The sequence below is a fragment of the Amblyomma americanum genome, chromosome 8 (genome assembly GCF_052857255.1).
Source record: "Amblyomma americanum isolate KBUSLIRL-KWMA chromosome 8, ASM5285725v1, whole genome shotgun sequence".
NCBI lineage: Eukaryota > Metazoa > Arthropoda > Arachnida > Ixodida > Ixodidae > Amblyomma > Amblyomma americanum.
This window is the reverse complement of record NC_135504.1, coordinates 69,293,273-69,315,628: the sequence shown is the minus strand read 5'-3', so window position 1 is coordinate 69,315,628 and position 22,356 is coordinate 69,293,273. Positions and strand designations below refer to the sequence as shown.

The 22,356-nt window shown below is 43.9% G+C and overlaps 1 pseudogene across 1 annotated transcript; it reads right to left on the bottom strand.

Annotated features, from left to right (window-relative positions):
- Positions 1–782: 782 nt before the first annotated feature.
- On the bottom strand, positions 783–15,967 carry LOC144101868 (zinc carboxypeptidase-like; annotated as a pseudogene). Its single transcript, XR_013308079.1, has 11 exons — positions 15,776–15,967; positions 13,015–13,090; positions 12,493–12,629; positions 11,186–11,273; positions 10,618–10,716; positions 7,882–7,980; positions 6,692–6,801; positions 5,286–5,382; positions 3,550–3,752; positions 2,478–2,562; positions 783–1,148 (listed from the first exon to the last, which is right to left on the bottom strand). The product of XR_013308079.1 is annotated as a zinc carboxypeptidase-like (transcript).
- Positions 15,968–22,356: the final 6,389 nt, after the last annotated feature.

The window sequence follows — 22,356 nt, the reverse complement described above, 5'->3', positions numbered from 1 at the left end:
TGACTTAATCCAACAGATTCATCTAGATTAATGCAACCAAACAACCATACCACAAAGCCTGATTGCATTACTAACGCTGTCCTCATCGACACAAAAACAGCAGTCATCAGGCTAACCGAAAATTTTGATTCCGCACGATTATAGTGTAAAAGCTTGTATGCTATTGCTCACAAATATATTCGCCCAGAACGGTTCCAATTATAGCACAATCAAAATGGGTAGGGGTGGGGGGGTAGTGGGCGGCCTGTCTCACTGTCGAGCGGACTGGGACATTTTCATGGAACATTAATAATTAATAATCCTAGGTAATTAACCTCGTGGTGCATTTGTTACAAGCCATGCGGGATAGGCTCTGCCGATAGCGTAAATAAAATTTGGTTTGCTGCAGAATTTTATTTCGGCTATCTCCGTAGCCGATCACGCCTCGTGTTAAACTGCAATAATACTGGCTGTGTGCATTGCACATCGTCGTCTTTATCAACTTCCATATGTTGTTGTTGTTGTTGTTGCTTCAGAAGCGATGGCACATACCCACGTTGGGAGGATTGGCCTGGGTTTGGTGCAGATCCAAACAACTTCCATCTTAGGGGTGAGACACAGAGGATTCTCTGTCTTCATCGACGTCCTTATTGTTCAAGCAGGTCTGCTTTCGCAGGTTTGTGCAATTAACACAAAAGTTCTCTTCCATTTTTTTCTTGCGGCTGGATGCCCACGGGTGTTGTTGATGGCACATTATGATTTCGATGGTCTCGTCTGCTGTAAGAAAACGCTGCACACATATATGAATACATAATAATTTATTAACCTTGATATCTACATCGTACATGGAGACGAAGTTTATTAGCGCTTTGGAGTACTCCGCCTTGAATAATCAGGGTGGAGATGCACATAAAGCAGGGGCGAGTGTTTCAACATGCTCCGCCCGAATCTGCAGTGGGGCATCATGCACCGTTCTCGAAGGGTCTAGGCGACGGCTGCCTTGATTCCCTCCCAAGTCTCCTTGGCGGCGCCCAATATTTCTTGTGGCCTAAGCGCGAAGGCCAGTTTCCAGTCGAATGTTTGCATGTGTGGTTCAAGCTCCAGGATGAATGCCTTCTTGATTCCGGCGCGGTCGTAGGCCCAGTCCACGCTGTGCCCAGATGATTGGTCTGCGAGGTTCCGAAAATAACCGTCATTCAGCGAACACCTTACTTATATGTAGTTATATGTTGCAGTTATATGTGTTAAACGTAGACTCAGCACATCAGCGCGTTGTGATTATAAACGGACCATTTTCAGTAGAGCAGAGTTTTAACAAGCAAGGAATTGTTCAAATAATAAGATAGCGGTATCGCCGCTGCCGATTATTTTTGCAAGCAAGTTATGGCGCCGGCAAAACATGCAATTTAGTTCGAATCCACAAGGCTAAGTGATATCTAAATTCACTCTAGAATGAAGATCACTGAGTCTCCGGTAATGACGTCACGAGATGGAGTCGAGTGGTAGTTAAAAACATTGTTCTTTTTTTTAAATCCAAAATTTTCAACAAGAAATGAATCCTTTGCCAATGAAAGACAAAACACCATGAAATCCATGAAGAGCCTTAAAATGAATACTTACTGAAAAAAAAAAAAAAACGTTGGCTGGCATTGCACTCGGTGCTTGTCTAATATACCCCGCAGCTTCGCTTATAGTATGTTTCATAATATTTGTTTTTTTCTTAAAAATTTCGTTCGTTCTCTGCGCAACGAGTGGAAACTTTTTGGATCACTTGGCGAGACAGGACGTATTCTCGAGAATGGTGACTACTCCACAAGCGTGTATAACATTTTCACTGTCCGGGGCTTATTCCCGGCGTTTTACTAGGGACATATTACGCCGACATAGTTCACCCCGGCGATGGCAAGTGTTTCTCGTTATTTATTAGATAAAGTCTACTTCTCACTCAAAGCACAGCCTGATAAAAGGGGACCTTAAAATATTTATAGTTTAGAAATCCTCTTTAAGTCAGGTTTCTTGCAGTAACAAAATATAGGGGATTGCCCTGGTTCTCTTCAGGGCTGTATAATACTGCGCATGAGTCCGAAGTAGTTAACGGAAGAATAATGGCACGCACCGTGCGCGTAATGTGGTAGTGATCCGTGTGTGGTGATCAGGCACTGGAGTGCCATACATAATAACCCTTATAAGTAATACTCCAAGTAATCTTTCCGGTGCTATCACTCTATCCATGTTAGGGAACAGCTGCTTCCGTATTCTAAAAATTAAACTGTGTGAAATGACTGTGAAAACTGAGTTAAAAGCTCGCAGGTTCGCACACGCTTTATCTTGAAGCTAGTACAATAGCCTTTTTTGACGTCGCGGTGTGCATGAAGAGGACGTGTTGTAATAATGAAAGCTAGTTATATTACGTTTTAGCACAAACTAAAAGAAAGAGGTTATTTCAAAGCGGTTGCTGTCAAAAGGTGGTGGCAACACACGTCCTGTTGGACACTTACACACGGTCGTCGATATGGGTCCAAAGTCGTAGTAGGTGTGTCGCACGCTTTTAATGGCCTCCGTTGCCCTCTGTGAGATGTTCATCTGCAAACGGAGAGTTCTAGCGCTTAATAAGCAGAGCATACCGAGTGACATTCCTAGTTTTAATAGAGCGCTTGCTGTAAGCGCGTTATTACACCCGGAACAAAATTGTACATGTCATTATATAGCCTTCGTGGTTAAAGCCAGTTCCAAGCAGAGCGATACCTTTGTATTTAAAAGCTGCTTATTTTGTACATGTGCTTTATTCGAACTGGCCGCCTTGGTACCGTTAAATTCACGTGGTACCAGTAAAATACCCCCCCCCCCCCCTCCTCCCTCATTTCTAGAGACGCATCATTCCAAGAAACTTTTCCAAAAAACGTTAAAATATTTTGCTGTAAAACGCAATGTTTTCTCATTTATTGGATACGCTATTCTCTAAGAATGTAGGTCTGCAGCGAAGCTCCGCTCTCATTAATAACCGGGGCCCACTGTTCCTGTGCGGCAAGGGAATCGCCGTTGTTAAATATTGCCTTGTAGAACTAAATAAAGAGAGAATCCCTGGAAGAAATTAAAGCGAAATTAAAGAAAGGAGCATCAAAACGTTTCCACCTTTTATTAAGCAAACTTAAGGGAAATGTAGAACGGGCGAACAGAGAGTAAATTGGATGATGGGAGGAGCAAGTGTACTGGGAGAAGGTGGATGCAGCCGGCGCAGGAAAGCAATGATTGGAGGGGTGTTGAGAGGCCTTTATTATGTATGAAGTCAGACCAATTATGATCATGACAATGATAATTACAAAACTGTTTGGTGAAATGTAAGAGCAGCCTGCGAGCCACGGGTTCTACTTGCTAACTTTTTTTTTACTTTTCTTCCACTATTATCTTTAAGTAAGGCATCCATTCGTTTTCCACGGCGTTTCTTGATCCCCTGTACGACAAGAAGTGCCATCATGTCGTGCTTTACGTGTCCCCTTCTGAGTGGGATAATAACGGTGACTTTCCGTGCAACGAGAGCCGCTTCGCTGCCACAGCGAAGGGAGCACTTACCAGAAGGTTGTGGTCCGGACTGGGAGTTTTGGTCTGAGCATACGGGAACATCCAGAGCAGGCCGTAGCTGTGCATGGCGAAGTAGAACTCTGCGCGGCCCTTGATGTCCTCCAGGGCGTCCCTGATGGCCCGCACTTCGGGCTCCGAGAAGGGACTGTCGCCGCAGTACATATCCGAACAGGGGTCGTTGCTCGATTTGTGCTCTGCACAATGCAGCGTCGTTGTTGAGAGACATTACCAGTTCAGCATGTTCGCCATAGTAGAGAGCGACAGAGAAGACGCCCCATGCTGCACATTCAGTGCTCTACAAATCCTCAGACGGCGCCTTCAGGAAGCTTGAAATGAGTGGAAGTCACAGTAAGTTCATCTCCACTTCTTTAGCTAAGTACAGGGGAGCGTGGTAGGAGCGCTCTTGAAGCTGTCAAAAGTGCTCATTTTTGAAGCGAAAAGCTTCACTACGCTAGGGAAAGCAGTCATCGCGTAGGCCGGAGACTGACATTGAACAACATTCAGCCCAACCTCTTTAGCCATGTATCACCATATGTGGTACAGTTATGGTGTCGAACCCTTGATCCCTGGCCCTGACACTGGAGTTGACCTTTGACACTGGGTGACCTTTGGGTTGACCTTCGACCTAAAGAACATCCGATGGTGTGATGTGAAGCCACGTGATGACATCCGATCGGGGTGTCGTAAGACCATGTGATATACCACGTCATAGCCACGTGGTCATGTGGGTATATATAGAACGGTTGTCGCGAGTTCGTAGCGGAGCTGCCATGGGCGAGCCTCGGACGCTTAGCAAGCGTGCTTGCTTTTCGCTGAATTCCAGGGTTAGCCAAGTTAAGCTACTGCCAATTTTTTTTTCCGGATTGCTTTCCTTAAACGCGCTTTCTGTTCAATCAGGAAATGAGCTAAGATTGCATGACGAGCTTGGTGAGAGCGCGGCATTTTGAGGTACAGGCGAATATCGGCTGCGTCTTTTATTCTCTGGCTACGCTAGGAACTTCTGAGGAATGTGATGTTGCCACTCGTTCATTTCAGTTTAGCCTTCGCACTAATACGCGTCACAGCTTGGTTCCGCTTCAAGAAGCCTTCAAAGTAGTGAATAGTTTTATCAATAACTAAAGCACTGAATCAACAATAAGTAGTTTGACAATTTATATCGTCACTGAAACAATCATTAAATGATGCAGCCGATATACACAACAGTAACACATCGCAGAAACGGTTTAAAAATTTTCCCTCATGCTCCGTGTCGCTTCCATGGAGGCGGCTTTGCTCAAGCTCTCGGGAGTCGCGGCGCTGGCTGAGTGGTTACGGTGTTCGGCTGCTGATAAGAAAGACGCGGGCTCGAACCTGGCTGCGGCGGTCGCGTTTGGAACCAAGTAAAATGCTGAGGCAAGTGTACTTGCGCGATGCCAGTGCACGTTAAAGAACCACACGTAGTCAAAATTTTCCGTAGTCCTTCACTACGGCGTCCCTCTTAGCCTGAGTCGTTTTGGGACATTGAACCTCATGAAACAAAACGTCTGAGCGCTGATAAGGTTGATGAGGGGCTGTGGTCAATCGCGCGTTGGCAAAGCTTAGCTTCTATCTAGTAATTTTTTATTTATCAGCTATCCCAAGATTGTTTAGTTCCGTATTGGTTGCGGGCATCGTCACTGGTGAGTTCTGCAAAACGCATTCATGCATATGATAAGGGAAGTTAAAATTTAATGAATCCTTAAACTTACTGCAGAATTCACCAATGTCAAAGTTACGGTTGCCGTCAGTCCCTCGGCATTCGCTGCTTACGCTGCTCTTGGAGCGAGTCTTCCTCCACAGGCGTTCCTGCAAGAGCGGCCATATTGTTTAGAGTTCCTCCAAATATTACAGCCAGAACCTGCGCGTTCTGAACGTTCTCGTCCACATGAAATGACGCCATCGGTCGTCAAGGTGGCTTGACTTTGTGAACAATTTAAGCCGCAAGAATTTAATTATGGTTACCCACGGCTTGTTTAATTTTCGTGACTTTAACTGCCGGTGTTGTCGTAAACCATGTTATAATTTTTCCTCTTTCTTTTTTTCAGACTGCGAGTACCTGGTCATAATTTGGTCGATGCGGCAAACTTCACTGTTAGTTTTAATAAACTCTCTGTAAACTCTGTCTCCAAAGAGTACGATTATAGCGACGCATTTTCCTTCCTTGGTTAATGACAACCCAATGGCGTGAGTGTTTATCATTTGGTCATTTCAATAATATTCCAGTCGTAACAGCTGTGCTTATGAAATCTTCGCGTAGCGATAACCGACCGCCCTTTCTCCGCCGTAGCCACTTTGAGTAAAGCTGAGATTTGGGCGAGTTGGTAAGCATTTATGGTCGGGGAACAGCTCAACAAAGGCGAGACAAAGACAAGGCAAGCGCTGGCTTGCAACTGCTAGCCAATCCCTGGCCAATCCCTCACATTGGGTACGTGCCATTCAGCCAAAGGCCATCATCATCATCATCAACTGCTAGCCAGGCTCAGACAAAGGGTCAGTTGCTAGCCAGCGCTTGTCTTGCCCTTGTCCAGCCTTTGTTGTGCACTGTGCACCCACCGTGAAAGCAGCTACTTTGTTGCGTTGGGGCCACTGTCTCCTCTGCTCTGTATCGTTTTGCGATAAGTCCCACACTTTTTCTTATCGCTCCCAATGTGCCTTGGTGGAATTTACTCTTTGATAACTGAGAGTAAGTCGAGTGTTAATAGAATCCCTGTTGTGTAAGAAAGCTTCGCGTCCACCGTCATGCCAGAGAATTTACTGACGAACATTGAATTGAAGCCTTAAGTCTCTCGCCATGGAACGACACTCCGATGCGATCCAGTATTTCGTTTTACTTGAGCATGAATGGAGCTCCGTTTAGGGTGGAGGATACAGCTTCGCGGTGTCGTTCTCTCCGCATTTTCTCTCGTTAGTGTGCACACATATTCGCATGAATCACTAACCCATCCATCTGTTGACCATTTCGATCTACTCTTTAGGGCGTTTTCAGTTTTCTTCTCAGCAATACAATTAAATAAGAATTGACAAGGTCATCTTGATTCAGCCGAGGCGTCTTTAAGCTCAGCAGGTCTTAGGCCCTCTTCACCAAGTTCACTTGCAGGCTGAGGCGATGACTCACCGCATTGTGCGAGTATTCGTAGCCGTCGGATTCACGAGTGGAAAAATTCGCCATTCGTATTTGGACACCAGGCCCTTGATTTCCTGGTCTTTCTCGTACTGAGTCGCCAACTGTCAGGGCGAAAATAAAAAAAAAAGAAATAATCGCTGACACTTATGTGAGTAATGGTTAAACATTTAAAACCTATCGGCCATAAAAAAATAACTAGCCTTTATATGGCTGGAACAAGACTCTTCAAGGTGAGTAATGTGTCGTCACGAATTGTGAGGCGCGGTAGTACGTGCATCTAACAGTGTTATTAAACATGCGCTCAGTCTCCAGCTCTGCAAAATCCGCTACTTATTTAAACAACCATCAGTTTCTAAGAACAAATATTGCCGGAGTGGATGGCTACCAACATTAACTCTCGACAAGAGGGTGTTTTGGTGCAGTTATATCACATATTCTGCCTTCCTCATAACAATGCGTCACCGTGCGCAATAGAGATTTCTTGACCAGCCTGTCCTTGGGAATTCGAAACGCGCTTTACGGGTTTAAATGTGAAATCTTGAGTATTATTTCTTCAGTTTCAAATAGATCTTCGGAGTTATTATATTGATTGCCTGGCTTGTCTTTAGTTATTCCCAAAGCGCTTTAGAGACTGAAAGGGAGTAACTACTCTGAGCATCATCTTTGGATTAGAGCTTGATCTGTATGGTTTTCAGCTTTCTATTAGGGAGTAATTAGATGTTGACGTCCGACCAAGCACAGCCATGCAGCTAAAAAGAAAGCTATTCAACTCTATTTTTTACCTTGGCGTTTCCACTAAATACAATGCGTTAAGAGCTTTCTGACAGCTCGTGTGGTTACAGGTAAGCAATTGGAATTTTGCATTCGCAGATTAAAAAAATTGTTTCCTGGCGCATGGGTGTGCTATTTAGGCCGAAAATGTCTCTTTTGAATTGGAATTATAAATGGCGCATAAACAAGATCAAGAGGAAGAAAAGGCACAGTTCATGACATTGACTGTCAGAAGCAGACATGCACTTGTACGCCCAAATAGTCGTTCTGTGCTCCTATTGGCGTAGACCGGACCACCTACTGCTAGCCACAATGGACATCACCCTGCAACGTTTCCGAACCCCTTGACCCAGTGATCATGGCGTTCAGATTATCCTACACATTGTGCTCGGCAGCGCCACTGCACTTGCCTGGTCTATGAAGTAGAGGCAGATGGCTGGAGCAATCCATTCCCTGGCGTGGATTCCGCACTCAAAGAACACGATGGGCAAGTTGTCCTTCGCCTTTATCTGTAGAAAGAGAGCGGAAGTATTCATTCATGATGGTGGATTAGCACTGCCGGTTTGTTTCGCAGACTTTGTCGTATATATTTTTTCAAATTCTCTCATGCTGGAACTCCTAAGCAGTACAAAGTGCACGTTAGGTTGGCTGGCTCATAGAAGTGTGCAATCGCATTCTTTAAGTTTTAACTGGATAAAATCGTAATCAATGCTGCACTGAGTCCTCAGGACCATCGGGCTAAGTTGGATGAGTTGTGTTTGGTTTTGAGGCACTAATCGTACCGATAATGCTCTTAGCCTACGTGACTAACCTTTGCTCGATTCGTAGTTATTACATTTCCCTTCGAATACAATGTGTAATCTGTAGCGCCGTCATTCGGCGTCTGCCTCTTTGTTTGAGGATCGTATGGAAAACACCATGTTTAGTCTTCAGCAGAAATGCTATCGACGAATGCAGCATCCTTCTCGGCTTCAGAGAGCAAATTAGCGCTCACTGATGCCCTCGTGTCCTGGTCTTGTGTGAGGGAGTGCGGCACAAGTCTGGCATTCAGCTTTCGTTTCCACCCCGCCGCGGTGGCCCAGTGGTTAGGGCGCTCGACTACTGATCCGGAGTTCCCGGGTTCGAACCCGACCGCGGCGACGGCGTTTTTATGGAGGAAAAACGCTAAGGCGCCCGTGTGCTGTGCGATGTCAGTGCACGTTAACGATCCCCAGGTGGTCGAAATTACTCCGGAGCCCTCCACTACGGCTCCTCATTCTTCCTTTCTTCTTTCACTCCCTCCCTTACCCTTCCCTTACGGCGCGGTTCAGGTGTCCAACGATATATGAGACAGATACTGCGCCATTTCCTTTCCCCAAAAACCAATTATTATTATTATTCGTTTCCCAAGTTCTCACGCAAAATTCGGTGGCATGTTGTCTTACTAATGTCGACAGCATCTGATAACAGGCGGACTGTAATGGTGCGGTCTTGCTGTACGATTTACCTGATCCGAGCCACGTTGTTTTCATTCCGTGAGGTTGAAGGGCGCCCCCGCCTTGTGTCGTCTTCCACCGAAGTTCTCCCCGAAACGAACGTCTTGTGCCACTCGAAAATTCGCGCCCGCGATAATGTCTCGTTGCCGTTAGCGTCACGAAGGAGCTCATACGTCTGTGTGGAAGTCTTGCCAAGCTTCACACAGAAGTTTATGTTTACACGCTGTTCGAGGTGGACGTCCAGCCCTCCACATTCACTCACAGTAGAATGCGCAGACGACAAGTGACAACGTATTTTTCTACTTGTAGTGCCATCTAGAGGCTGCCACAGCAATAAACATAAATAGCTCAGGGTAGCCCGAAAAGATGGCCCTACACATAGGGAACAAACTGTTTTGGGGAATCATGGGGAATCATTTTAAGAGAAGAAAATAAATCGGGCTCGAAACTTTACGGACAAAGGTTGTGAGCACATTACAACGTAACATTTGTGAGGTTTGCTGTTTTTCTTTCGACTTCTGTAATCTATGCTTTTTAGGATAAATTATGAGGCTTTTAAGTCTCCTTAATTTTGATTCTGATGGCAATGTATGAAGATAAATTGTGTGTAATCTTCGGAGGTTTAGCCGGAAAAGTTGAAATAACTGAAAGAAAAGCCCAATTCAGGCAAAAGTGTTATAACCGCATATTGTTTTCTAAGAGTGCTGCCGACAGTTCGAAGTCAAAACTGCTAATTTGGTGCGATAAGGCTAGTTTGCAAGCACGAAGGGTAGGATTGCGTTAAGTGAACCCATATGTTCTTTGTCTGATCTTGTGATACTTTTTTCTCATCGCATTCAATAGATTTCAAATAGGCTCAGCGCGCAGCCATATGGGGCGTTCTCTTTCCAACATTTCTCGCCACCTGTGCACTTGCAGATATGTAGGAAGGGCCTAGGACAACAGGCTCCATCTTTGATGATTACCTGCAAAACGCTTCCAAAGGTTGCGATAGTTAGTGGCGTTGACTTCGTTTAGTTGGCTTTGATTTTTGACTAATATCATTTTTTGGGACTGTTTGGCCATTATAATGGGTTTATACAGCTGCATTACGACGAACCTACAATCCAACTATTCATTAATTGCTTTGACGATACAGTTAGAGAAAAGCTGTATTTTCAAACTGCATAGGGAACTCTTGTTGCAATGGAATTGAATTTTCGCATTATTGTTTTAACCAACGTCATCATTCTGGCAGTGAACTTTCGATATAGGGCTTTACGGCTGGAGTTTTGCGTGAAATTTCAATCGCCAAATTTAGGTAGCATGCGGTGAACGAGACGTACAATAATAGATCACCTTTGACCTTTAAATATAGTACGAAAAAAGTATTTTGTTTCGAGTGCGAGTCCTAGAAACATCCCAACTTATGCCAGAGCTCGCCCAGACCTTTTCATGTCACAGTTTCAATATTCTCCGCAGCCAACATGTAGAGCCCCTTGGTATGGTGTAAACGAAAACTAATTAAAATAAAAAGCTGAGTACTGAGCTGCTAACGAATAAGTATTTCGAACCTGTATATTGTTTCAATTGTAACTCTAAGATATCCAGACAACGTTCCGAATTTCGTGATCCCGGTTTTACGTGAAAACTCCAGCGCAGTGTAAACCGTTAGCTGTTAAACACACTTACGTGAACACCGATGAGGTCTCGTCCTTCGTAGGACCTGCCGATTGATGTGAACGTCACGTGGTCGTACTTCTCTGCGTACTCCTTCAGGGCGCTCTTAAACTGAAGTAGGAGAAATAAGACATGCTTATTCCGCTGATACGTTCGCAACACCGAGGTCTTTGAATCAGATGTACGATGGACGTATAATATAGTTCTGTGTGTAATACTCTCGAACAGTGACCAAAATGGAAACAAATCAGAAACCACCACTGTTAAACAGATACGATAAAATATGGGTTTGAAGAAAAATTGGAACACAAAGAGGTGGTATAATTTAAAGAATTTAAATGCACTATACAGGTGGTTCATTGGACGCTGGCCAGAAGGGACATTTTTTAAAGCACAAGGCGAAATGGAATACTTCCCATTAGCAGCGTAAACAATACGAGAAATTATCAGGGGAATAGAAGAGGATATAACTATTTTCTTATTGTGATGTGCTTGCCATCAGTCGTGTGAACATTTCTGTGACGCGGTACTGAAACTATTACAGCATGAAAATAAAGAGACAGACATGCGTCACACGTACCTCCTCATACTTCAGGTACTTCTGAAAGCGCGAATTCTCCGTCGAGTATGTTGTGAAGCGCATCTCTTTGCGCTCATTGTCGATGAGGCTGTTGTGGTAGGAAAGAAAAAAAAACGAGATTAACTCGAATCTATGTTGTACGAAAAGTACAGCTTTTAGAAGTGGCACAGCGTTTTCATTTTCGCGATGATGTGCACGGGAATGTGTGTCCATTCAGTGTATGTGTCCCTTCTTTTACGCGATGGGGTATACAGCTCGTACGGTTGAAAAGGCGTTGGCGTAGAAGTAGTCGGCATCGCGTGTCAGAAATGATGGAGGGCTGCGTTAAAAAATCGTATAATGTTAACTTGTGGTTCTAGTGACTGATGATTATTATGTGTGTGATAGGCGATGACGAGTAAATGAAATAATTGTAATTAGTTGATTAATAAAAGAAATGAACAAAATCAGAAATTGGGGGTTTAAAGGTGTCAAAATGCTCCGAATGAAAAGCCAATGCTTGACGACACTAGTTATGAAAAGTTAGATAGCGTAATTGATCGCTTGATGAATTGAAAAAAAATAGAAATGTGTTCAAAGCTGTCAATGGAAACCCTAACCCACTGATCTATCTCGTCATACCTTAAGGCATGACGCGATATTTTCTTCGATTGTAGTTTCGATCGTAATTCGATTGTAATTTGTTTCGATTGCAGATTGGCGTCCGCTCTTCACGTCAGCGTCAGCTTCTATTCGTCGCAGTCGTACGGAATGCCGTGCGCATGTTCGGATTTCATTTCTAGATTAAGTATCATATTAAGCAGGTTTCAATTATCGTTTCACTGTGAATGAAACACCATTTCTTTCAGCGAAAAAAAATTGATAAGAATAGTTTCAAGTTTTGTACGCTCAACTAATGCTACTCACAGCATTTCGCCGTTTCCTAACTTAGTGTAAGCGACAGTAAAATGCTTCGTGTTCCTTAGATATAAGACTAAAAAGGATTCAATGCACCTGCAGCTGAAAGTGCGTAGAAGGATGATATACTATATATTCGGAGTGTCGTGTATGGAAACCCACGGTTTAAAGTTTTCAGTTTTATTTTAGGCCATACTGTGCAATACTTTCGGCACCCATAAATCCAAGAGGTCTTACAAGGACAGAATGAAGGTTCGCTACACAGTACGGGTACTCCCATTTAGAACTATAAGGCATCTTGCACGAACCTTTTACTGCCTGAATGATAAGCTACACGACCTGAAGTCTTTTCTTCTCTGAGACAGTATACAATGTATATTACACTTGACCAGCAGATATTGATGCCTTACTCTTGAACGTTGGAGGACACCGTGGTCACGGGCATACCAGACTGCGTCGCGACGGCGATAAATTCGTCAGCAACTTCGGGTCTCAACCGTAGCAGCTCTGACGGCCGGAGGTCATTTGCTTCCTGCCAGACATCGGCCTGCGGAGCAGATATTAAGAAGATGATCCGTGATGCACGGAGGCAAAAAGTTCCAGCGTTCAGCTTAGATGGACTCAGGTAAAATATTAATACAGTATTTTCCTAGTGATCACCCCCCCCCCCCCCCCCGCCCCGCCCCTCAAAATCTCCTTCTACGCTCTCAGTTTCGGTAAATGTTACCTTACTTCAAAAGTGTACCCCCTCCCTCACCCCACACACACATATATGCTCTTAAACTGCGTCCGGTTCAAGATAGGGCCATACATGTATTCGCCATTATGAAATCATACAGCGGCCGGCTCGTTAAAATCGTAGGCCTCCCCACTTCCATGTGCGCTGTCCTTGCTGATATGGAGATGGGGTTCCGGCTGCTTGCCTAGCTCACCTGAAGTCGCTCCTCTAGTGCCGATAAGAGGCTGACGTGAGCCGGTGTTGTCGGTGTCACAGATACCAACCGGTGCCTGAAATCAAAGCGGAGGAGAGTTCTGTAGTTGTTTGGCTATGCAGGAATTGCATATAATCAGTGGGCTGTATGTATATGCGAGCTGCTATCTGTTGCATTATCCTGCGGTAAGAGCATCTACTACCTTTATGAAACGAAGCATTAGATTTGCTCATGCTCACGCTCTTGCTCAGAGACGTGATAATATTCGCGTACATTTGGCGTAGAGCTTAAAGTTACACTGTAATTGATGCGATGATAGAGAAAGTCGCCATATATTTTTTTGTGACCGCTCTACATTTGTAATGTCACAAGCGTTTATAAAGAGGAAAGTTTTTTTGAGCTAGGCGTTGTACATTAGTTTCATGTTTACATAGTTCATCGCCCGGCTGTGAATTTTAACATGCTTCCTAACACTGTTGTCACTTTCTAAAAGGGTCACACTGTGGGTGCTGTCATACACTGCCACGCTGCGAACATTCATTTGTATGCACAGCATAAAAAGTACTGGTACTATTGAGCACCGTTCAACACTTGACTCGGGAAAGCATTCATTCAACCATTTTTTTCTCCTTTTTCACCCCCTGGTGCGAAGCACTCCCCCCCCCCCCCCCCCCCGCTCTATTTCAACGTTGCCTTTAGTGGCTCCCCTAAGCAGCACAGATAATGGGCCCAGTACTGGAATCGTGTTGGCAAAGGCCGGTCCTACAAAGCACCAGATTGACACCATCCACTTCCAATTTTGGGCCGACTACTTGTGCTGCTATTTAGCTGCATGAGGGGATTTACTATGGACTAACGTAGGATGCTAAGATGTCCAAGAGGATGCCAAGAGGTCGGCCAGAGGCCGGCGGCTTCCAAGAAATGGCGGTCAGTCGGAAATCATTTTTTATCATTTTGACGGGAAGGAATGGAGAAGGTGTAGTATGTTTATTGAATTATGATTTCTTACAGCATTTTCTTCTTTACGTCCCAAATATTTGGTTCGGAGGATGGTTTTTGGTCTGACATGTAGCTGACCCCAAAAAATAGTAGGAGTGCAGAGAAAAGCTTGCAACCTATATTGCAGCTAAATACATCAATAGAATTCATTGTAATATTTATTCTGTACATGCATCATGCGCACTTACGAAGGTGCATGTGCTGTATAAGCGGATTAAAAGAAGAAGGTGCCAATGTACACGAAGGCAGTGCTTTCCCTAATATGTCCTGCTACTTTATAAACAAGCAAGGCATACAGTTCATACTCTTGTTGAGTGGCGAGTTCTTGATCTCATGAAGTTAGACTTCCCACGCCTTTTGCTTGGTTTGAAAGGCTAAGAAATCTTGATACTCTATCAGCAGTGCATAAGGTTTCCTTAGCAGTGAGAGCCTTATTGATCTAACGGTGTGGATGCCCGACACAAGTCTCGAGTGTCCTCCTTAGTACTTCCATAACTGATGGTTTCGTTTGGCTAGGTTATCCTCGTGCTTGACTGCTTGTCGATAGACTTTTTTTCAGTTAATAATGGGGCATTGTCAACTCAATATTCAGCCAAGCTCGTCAGCCGACTTCGAGTCGGCCACGGCAAGGCTGGCCAGGTGCGTAGTACCAATGTTCGGTCTCGCACTAAGGCCCGCTTTGGATCCCCATAGTTTGTTCTTAAACGGTGTGGCGCGTCATCCATCATCCAAGGCCAATCATTTTGACTACAAAGACACCTGCTAGATTCGCCGGTCCCACTGGAGACTTGAATGCCCGAGCGCGGGACTTAAACGCGCGTTTTCACCCCGGGGCACTGACTGCTACAGACGGAATTATGCCAAGGTTGCTACAGAGCACTGTTGATCGTAAGCGGTGGCAAACACGCCTTCCTGCATAGTCTCGTACCCAGCCGCTGTCGCTACGCGGCGCTAATGTTAGTTCGAGCCACATGATCGAGCGGCTTTGCGGGTTTTGGTGCACGACATTGAACAGCACTCTGGATGCCCACAGTATAAGCTTTGAAGGAAAATTCTGTCACTGAACACGTGTAAGGCTCGCTACATTCCCAGAATGGTGCAGCCAAGCTATGACTTTGGTGCAGATAACATAATTGAAATCTTGCGGCATGAATATGTTCAGAAATATACTTAGGAAGATGAACATAACACTATCGGTTGCGACCCATTAAGCTGGGAGAATTTTAGTGGTAGGCATGACAGCTTTCAAAAGGCAGGTGTGGAATGCGAGGTGAAGGTTTTGTGAAGTCAAGTGAAGTTTATTTTTGTTTTCGCTGAAAAGAAAGGGGCCAGGACTAAAACCTGTGAAAGACAGCTTCACAAGGCCCAGGCCCCCCACAATAATTGGCAGAGCAACAACTAGAAGGAAGGTCAATTTGGAAAGACGTGCAGAATTTTATACTTTGAAGAGTTTCATATTATTACTTTTGTCCTTATGAAAATAAGACACACAGACAGCAAACCAAGAAAAAACAAACAGGAAATAGACACGTTCTAAAAACTCAGTATTAAAATGAGAAATACATCAAATAGCATTCTAAATACAAAGCAACACTAGGTTCACAAAAGTCATGGAGAAACAAAGATTATAAGCACCAAATACTATTAAAGAATCAGCTTTGCTTTTGTATACTTTCCATTTCAAAAACAGTAGGGAGGTGAGGTCTGCTATGCGTATATCGCATGTCAAAGTCAACCTTCAAGAAATTAACGCGCGACTTACCCTGTGTATTGCACCTGGAGTGTTCTGTTTGATGCCGGTAACGCCCATGAGAAGCTTATCACGGCCAAAAGTGCAGTGTATATGCATAAGCGGGCTTGCGCCATCTCTGACGTCCTTGCTTTGGAGCCCTCCGATGATCGTTCCTTCCAATAGTTGACGCTCTTACGACGGCTCCTAAAGGTACGTCCCTAAGGACGCGCGTAGCCTTTTTGTAGAGCCTCCGAACGCCTTATCTTTCGGATTGCGGCTTTGATACCACTCGTCGGAGCCCATCTCGCGATTTCGAAATCATGCGCAATGCGTGTTCGTTGACATGAGATCATCTACCTCATCCTACAGATTGTGTAATCAGTAAGGACAGGCACTGATATAGACGCGGCTGTCATAATTGGTGCAGTTTGGAGATAGTCAACCACATGACTCACGGTATATGCATTCCATTTTAAGCTATTGCGTGCGCGGTTGGGTTTCTCAATGTGCCTTGAGAACTCGCGAATGCGCTTTCCCGTGTATCTTAACGTTTCAGTTAGACAATGAATTGCCGCACTCTAAATGCATGACGAGGGTGTGAGTGACGTACGTCTTTCAAAGGTTGTTGATAAACGAATATAGTTAGCAGAGCTTACCGCGAGCGGCATTCCAGGGACCTTTTTACAGGCTTTCGTTACGTCGAAGAGTCGGAAAGCTCCCAATACTCCATAAATATATAGGATCGCTATAATAAAGGTATATTGCGCCATTTACTTTATATCACTTCAACGCGGGGCTCTAAGTAGTTTTGCAAACATACAGGGTGAATGGTTATCTTACCACTGCGTTGCCTTCATCGACAAGGTAGGACTCATAGAAGCCGCGAGCGCTGGGCAAAAAACAGAAGAAAACGTTACTGGCTCCTATATCGAAAGCCCGTTGCGAAAACATACCACCATAAATTAATCTTAAAAATTCGAATACCTTTATTGCGAGCAAATACTGATTATATGTATCCTCAAAAATTTTAAGGCCTTTGTGTCAATTATACACGAAATGAACGTCCATATTTGCAGCGATGTCTGTGTAAATGATTTTCGCTCGTGAGGCAGTATTGGAGTTGTAGTATGAAGGAATAAAAAGCGTCCAGGTTCACGTGTTGCCTAACTATGTTGAGCGTAAATATGTAATAGCGCTTTTTTATGAATCCTATGGCCTGTTTGTGCGACTAGGCGTACTTGGAAAAAGAGCACTTGCGGCAGCATAAATCCCTCGAAAATTAAGAAATAGTGAAGTGATACGAAAAAATCCAGCAGCAGACACTCATAAACGTGTCTTGAGGTGCCCTGGCACCTCACATTTTGAGCATAAGAAGTAAGTTCAGAGTATTTAAAAGAAAAACTGACAGTAGTATAGCGACATTTTCTGCTGATCATTGTACCTAAGACCCTGAAAACTATTTCTTACAATGAATGACGGTAGGCTTGGCAAAATGTCTATCTCAGTAAAGTGAAAAGTGATGCAGAAGTGCCATTTTGCTAACACTTTTTTTGAACATTCGAGAAGGACATAATTCTCGATATGACAGCGGTTGTTCTCTTCAGAAATATAATAGATGAGCCCAACACTGTTGAAACGCATCTACTATAAACTTCACGCAAACATGAAGCATGTTAAATCAGCGCATGCTTTGCAAGGAGTTTCCTGGTTGTCATTGGACGCCGTACACCAAACGAGCTTCAGTTTTTTGTGAGAAACTGTCGACAGTTTTTGATTTATAGGAATAGGCTGATTAACAAACTGTTCAGTCATATCGCATAACTAATTATTCAATGAAATTGTACACCGTGATACTCGGTGAATTCTAATCAGAGACGGGAACAAATATTCGTAATAAGCGAGTAATTTCTGACTGGCATCCTCTCAAGCTCTGCCATACGGCTAGAAAAGAAAGGAATACCGCCTTTAAAGAAGTAATTAGAATGTAATTGTAATTAGTAATTATGCCATTACTGCAATGGTACTCCATCTTGGGCGATTACCCTTAGTTTTGGACCAGAACCGTTACTACTTCAAGTTGATTGTCAATTCGTTACCTTTCTACACCTGATCTTGTAGCTGCAGTGCTTAGCGGATTATGTAAAGCGACTGCGCTGGACAGGCGGTGGTTCCTGGTTCAAACCCGAGAATAAGACGAATTTTTCTTAAAGTACGACATTTCTGTGAAACGTATTTAAACTTTTTTTTGCAGCCGTATGGCAGCGCTCGGGTGAATTCAAATGAGTAATTACTCTCTTAACACTTATGTTCTAAACATCGAAGTATGGATTCCTCTAAACATTGGGAGAAAACATAATTGTAAGCAATCATTAACCTTACGATGCTTGGTCAGCGCAGCCGCTGAAAGAAGAGGTGTAACCGTACATTAACCGACATAATTCACACGATATTAGTTTAATGTTCGAGGATTAGCAAAATAATTAAAAACTCTCGTCTTAAACAAAAGGGATTATTATGCGATGACGGTCTCAAGAGGATTCTGAACGCTTGAAGAAATCGTTTTCCTTAGTTATATAGGTTTCAATAGATAGGATGGATAGGTGTTTGGTTCAGAGGATATGCTAAAATTTTCTGCCTTCACGTTTAAGGTCGTATTTTTTACCTCCTTATCCTAAGTGCAAGGCCGCTTGGCGGATAATACGCGGAGTTTCCTTTGTGCTCCTGTCTACAGTGTAGGTTTATTATAGTTTAAAATTTGGAGTTGACTGCGTGGTTTGCTACTTTTTGCCTCAAGCTACCTCACTATCAAAATAAGAATACCAAAACTACGCCCATGGGTTACTGACACATTTTCTTGATAGGAATAATGAGAAAAAAAATGCTCCGACTCGACGATATCTTTTCGGCGAGCTTATTTCAGCAGAAACGTTCAGATAACGGCGATTGTTGCTTCTGACAGTGGTAGTTCTACGTGAGGTTATTATGGTCCGGTACGCTTGTCTCACTTGAATGTGTTCTCCATTCCGCGCAATGAGTAAGAAATTCTTGATTAGCATGTCTTTGATTGCCGCAGGGCACACAACCTGCGCCAGGTTCGTTGTTGTCTGCCAGAGATACAACGGCCCCTGTTTGCTTTCGAGCTGCAGGTCTATGGCGTATGTGAGGAACATCTAGAAGTAATATGTAGCGACAGCTGCTCCGAATGTTTCAGCAACATCTCGAAAAGAGATGTTCCAGCAGTGCGCTGTAACCGACTTCGCATTAATTTCCTAAGACACCTGATTTATTTTTATTTCTTTATTTTTTTCGCAGTGTCACACAACTCTGGCTCGCGAGCAAGTCCACATATCATTTCAAAGTTTGGAAAAACATACTGACGGCTTGCGAAATTCACAGATGTCCATTAGCTTTTGTTTATTGCAAATAAATTTGAAATAATTCTTGCTGCGTATTTGAGGAAGTTCTTCTGGTGAAGTATTTGGCCTGGAATACAAATCCCTGCTAGACCACCGATGCAGCATCCATTAACAAAAATGATATTACTTGTGATGATGGGTTTAGGAATGAAAGAATAAAAACAAAGCATAATCTTATAAAAAGCTAAAAAACGTATTTTTGCTTTCCGCGCAGTCCCAGTTGCTTATTTCAGGCCTTGAGGTTTATTTTCTATGTCTGTCAGTAAGCCTAATTCTTGAAATGCAACTGGAAGATATAGTGGAACGTCACAAAAAAGGCCACAAAAGGTTGTCATAAAAAGCGAAATGCAAACGATGGAGTCAAGTGAAATTTTGATGAAAGTTTATATCACTGATGTCTGATTTAATACAGAAGGGGTCTTAATAGCGCAGCTACCCTAGAAAGCGATTTCGGCAATTGTAGTTAATCAAGAACCCTTATTCAGACCGATGCTAGGATGCAACAACACACAGAAAACATGCATCACGGAAGAAGTCGATAAACTGAAACTGGCATAACGAAGAAAGAGTAAAAAAATAATCGAACAGAAATGAATAAATTATTGAATGTAAATTACGTTACAAAACCAGCTATGGTTGCTTCTCTTACATAACTACCGTAAGGCTTCAAATATATTTGTTGAGTAATGAAGTCTAGTTTGTCCTATTGTTATATTTGTGCATGCACAACATGCAGCAGCATGACAGAAATAAATCAGCGACAAAAACAGGAGTAAAGACCTAAAAGTACTTCAGTGATATCTGCGCGGCTGTGTGATTTGAAATATTTTGTGTATAAATCACCAGTAGCGCATCGTGTCCGCCCGTGTTGAAGAATTTCGCCATTACAGCTGTTTAGCGATTCGTAAGGGCTTCTCATGTCTCTGTACTTGCCACATGAATGCTAATTGTACGTGTCTGTGACGGTGTCCACGGTAAAGATGGGCGAAAGCGTTAATTACTAAGTGTGCCATTTGTGAATCAATTCTGCCGTCAGGCTATCAAAGCGGGCAGCTGCAGTGATGCCATAGATGTACAGGTAACCTCTCCTCTGCTCGATTGTTTAGCCGAGCTGGATCTAAAAGAGGAAAGTAGCCTGCATAGTGGCCTTGCACATTATTTGTGGGAGTGCTCCGAGATTGCTTCAGAGTGCATGATTCTATATCATGGACCAAGGGGTAGCGTGGCATCATATGTTACCGTGAATGACACAGTGTTCGCACAAGGATGTTGGACACTGGGAAGAGAAGTTTCCCGCCACTTCCAGCTTTACTAGCGAAGCCGGCCTCATGGAGTAGTGAAGATCTACTTCACATCTAGGATTCGCTTGATGCATCTAGCGAGTAAGGACTGTTACCAATGTTCTGGCGTACCGTGGATGTCCCCCCCCTTACGCAGGCTTCGGTGTGCCCTACAGTAGGTGCGCCTTTTCTTTTTCCCTCTGTGGACAACTTGGCCTTCGGGGGTCTGCTGGGTGGGGTAATTGCCGCCATTCCTGTGCAAGGCTAACATTGCCTATTTTAGAGATACCTCTTGCCACCAATACTACCACTAATACCGCACGAATAAAAACCACTATTGTTGCTAATTCCGTTGATTCGGCGGCAAATACCAGTACTGCTATCAATTAAGCATGGACCGTCCTTAATGCAAGTTTTGCTTGTAAGTTTAAAAAGCTCCTTTCACACTCTTGTTGACATTAGGCCTGTTGTAGCGACATGAAAAGCAAATACACGAGGGGCACGTGATGGATAAAGCGCATTTACTTGGTTACAGAGCTGAACTTTCATGATACACATTACATGCAAATCATGGAAATACTTCGATAAAGCTCATGCAATAGATTATTCATGCCTCATGCGTCAAGCAAGAACCATGCAATACATTATTAACATTCTCCGCCAACACTGCCTCAGTGTTCGACGTTAGAGCGTTAGCTACGGGAGCTTCAATTGCTTGCACCGATGTGCTCAGCGAACGTAGAGAAGACCATATCCAAACATTAGCGGATGTTTCCTCTCCGGAAACGTCCGTTCTAAGACACAAGAAGCGCCATCTACCTCATAGATTTTACACTAATATTGCGATTTACAGCCGCCTTCGCTATACGCGGTACATTTCCTCGCTGTATCGCTTCATAAATTTTATAAACGTGTGCATCACAATACGACGGATCGTCTGACACCATCTCGAACCCCCTGCGAGAAGTGGTTCGACCGTAATACACCGTCTGAAGGTCCTCGGAATGCATGGCTTGACGGCGCAAAGGCCATAGGTGCGAATCCCACGCATACTTTTGGCTTCATCTTATAATTAGTAATTGTATCCTTAGGAACATGCCGAGACATTTGGAAACAACTTCAAACATTCTGCGTTAAACGGGTGGCCCCAGATTTTATGCAAATGGTGGTCCCGGGGGGTATCCCAATTCGATGGCCACTATACTGGCAAATATATAGGGGATAAAACGTGTGGGTATCAATTGAGGCGCTGTGCGCCCTCTGTTTTATATAATATAATGTGGTCACGTGGTAACTGGTTTGCTCATTTTGACCTTCATTGTAGATAGACGTGTCCCTGCCAAACGTAAGTAATAAGACCTCACGCTCTTAGAAACAGAACTGTTTCGAAATCGACTGTTCGACATGAATGAAGAAGAGTGTAGTGAATGTACAGATGTCTAAGAAACGTATCTTCAAGATATGTACTGAAGCGTGCATGAATAACTTATTTATGAGGATGTAAATTACAGATATCCCAACTAAGCGAGTAGCGAAGTACGTTTACGGTGAATTTCCTTCGTGCGTTGCGTGCAGTCGTAGCGCCATCATGCGGCACTGACTGAAACCCCAACACGCATTGTACGGCGATTGTCCAGCAGATGGCGCACGTCTAGTGAATGAACAGATGTCTTAGAAACGTATCTTCGAGTTATGTACTGAGGGGTTCATGAACAGGTCACATGGGCGGGAAAGAAGACGCAGTCGCTTCGACGAGCTCCGGTGCTGGCAGTTGTCCGGAACGCACTGAACGTTACGGATGCTAAGCCGCGTCTAGTTGCCCGATACACCACAGCTTTCGCTCTCTAGCAAGGTTCAACAGTGGGTAAACCACAGCTAATTTTTTCAGCAAAAATGAAGCTGTTTGTTCTTGTAA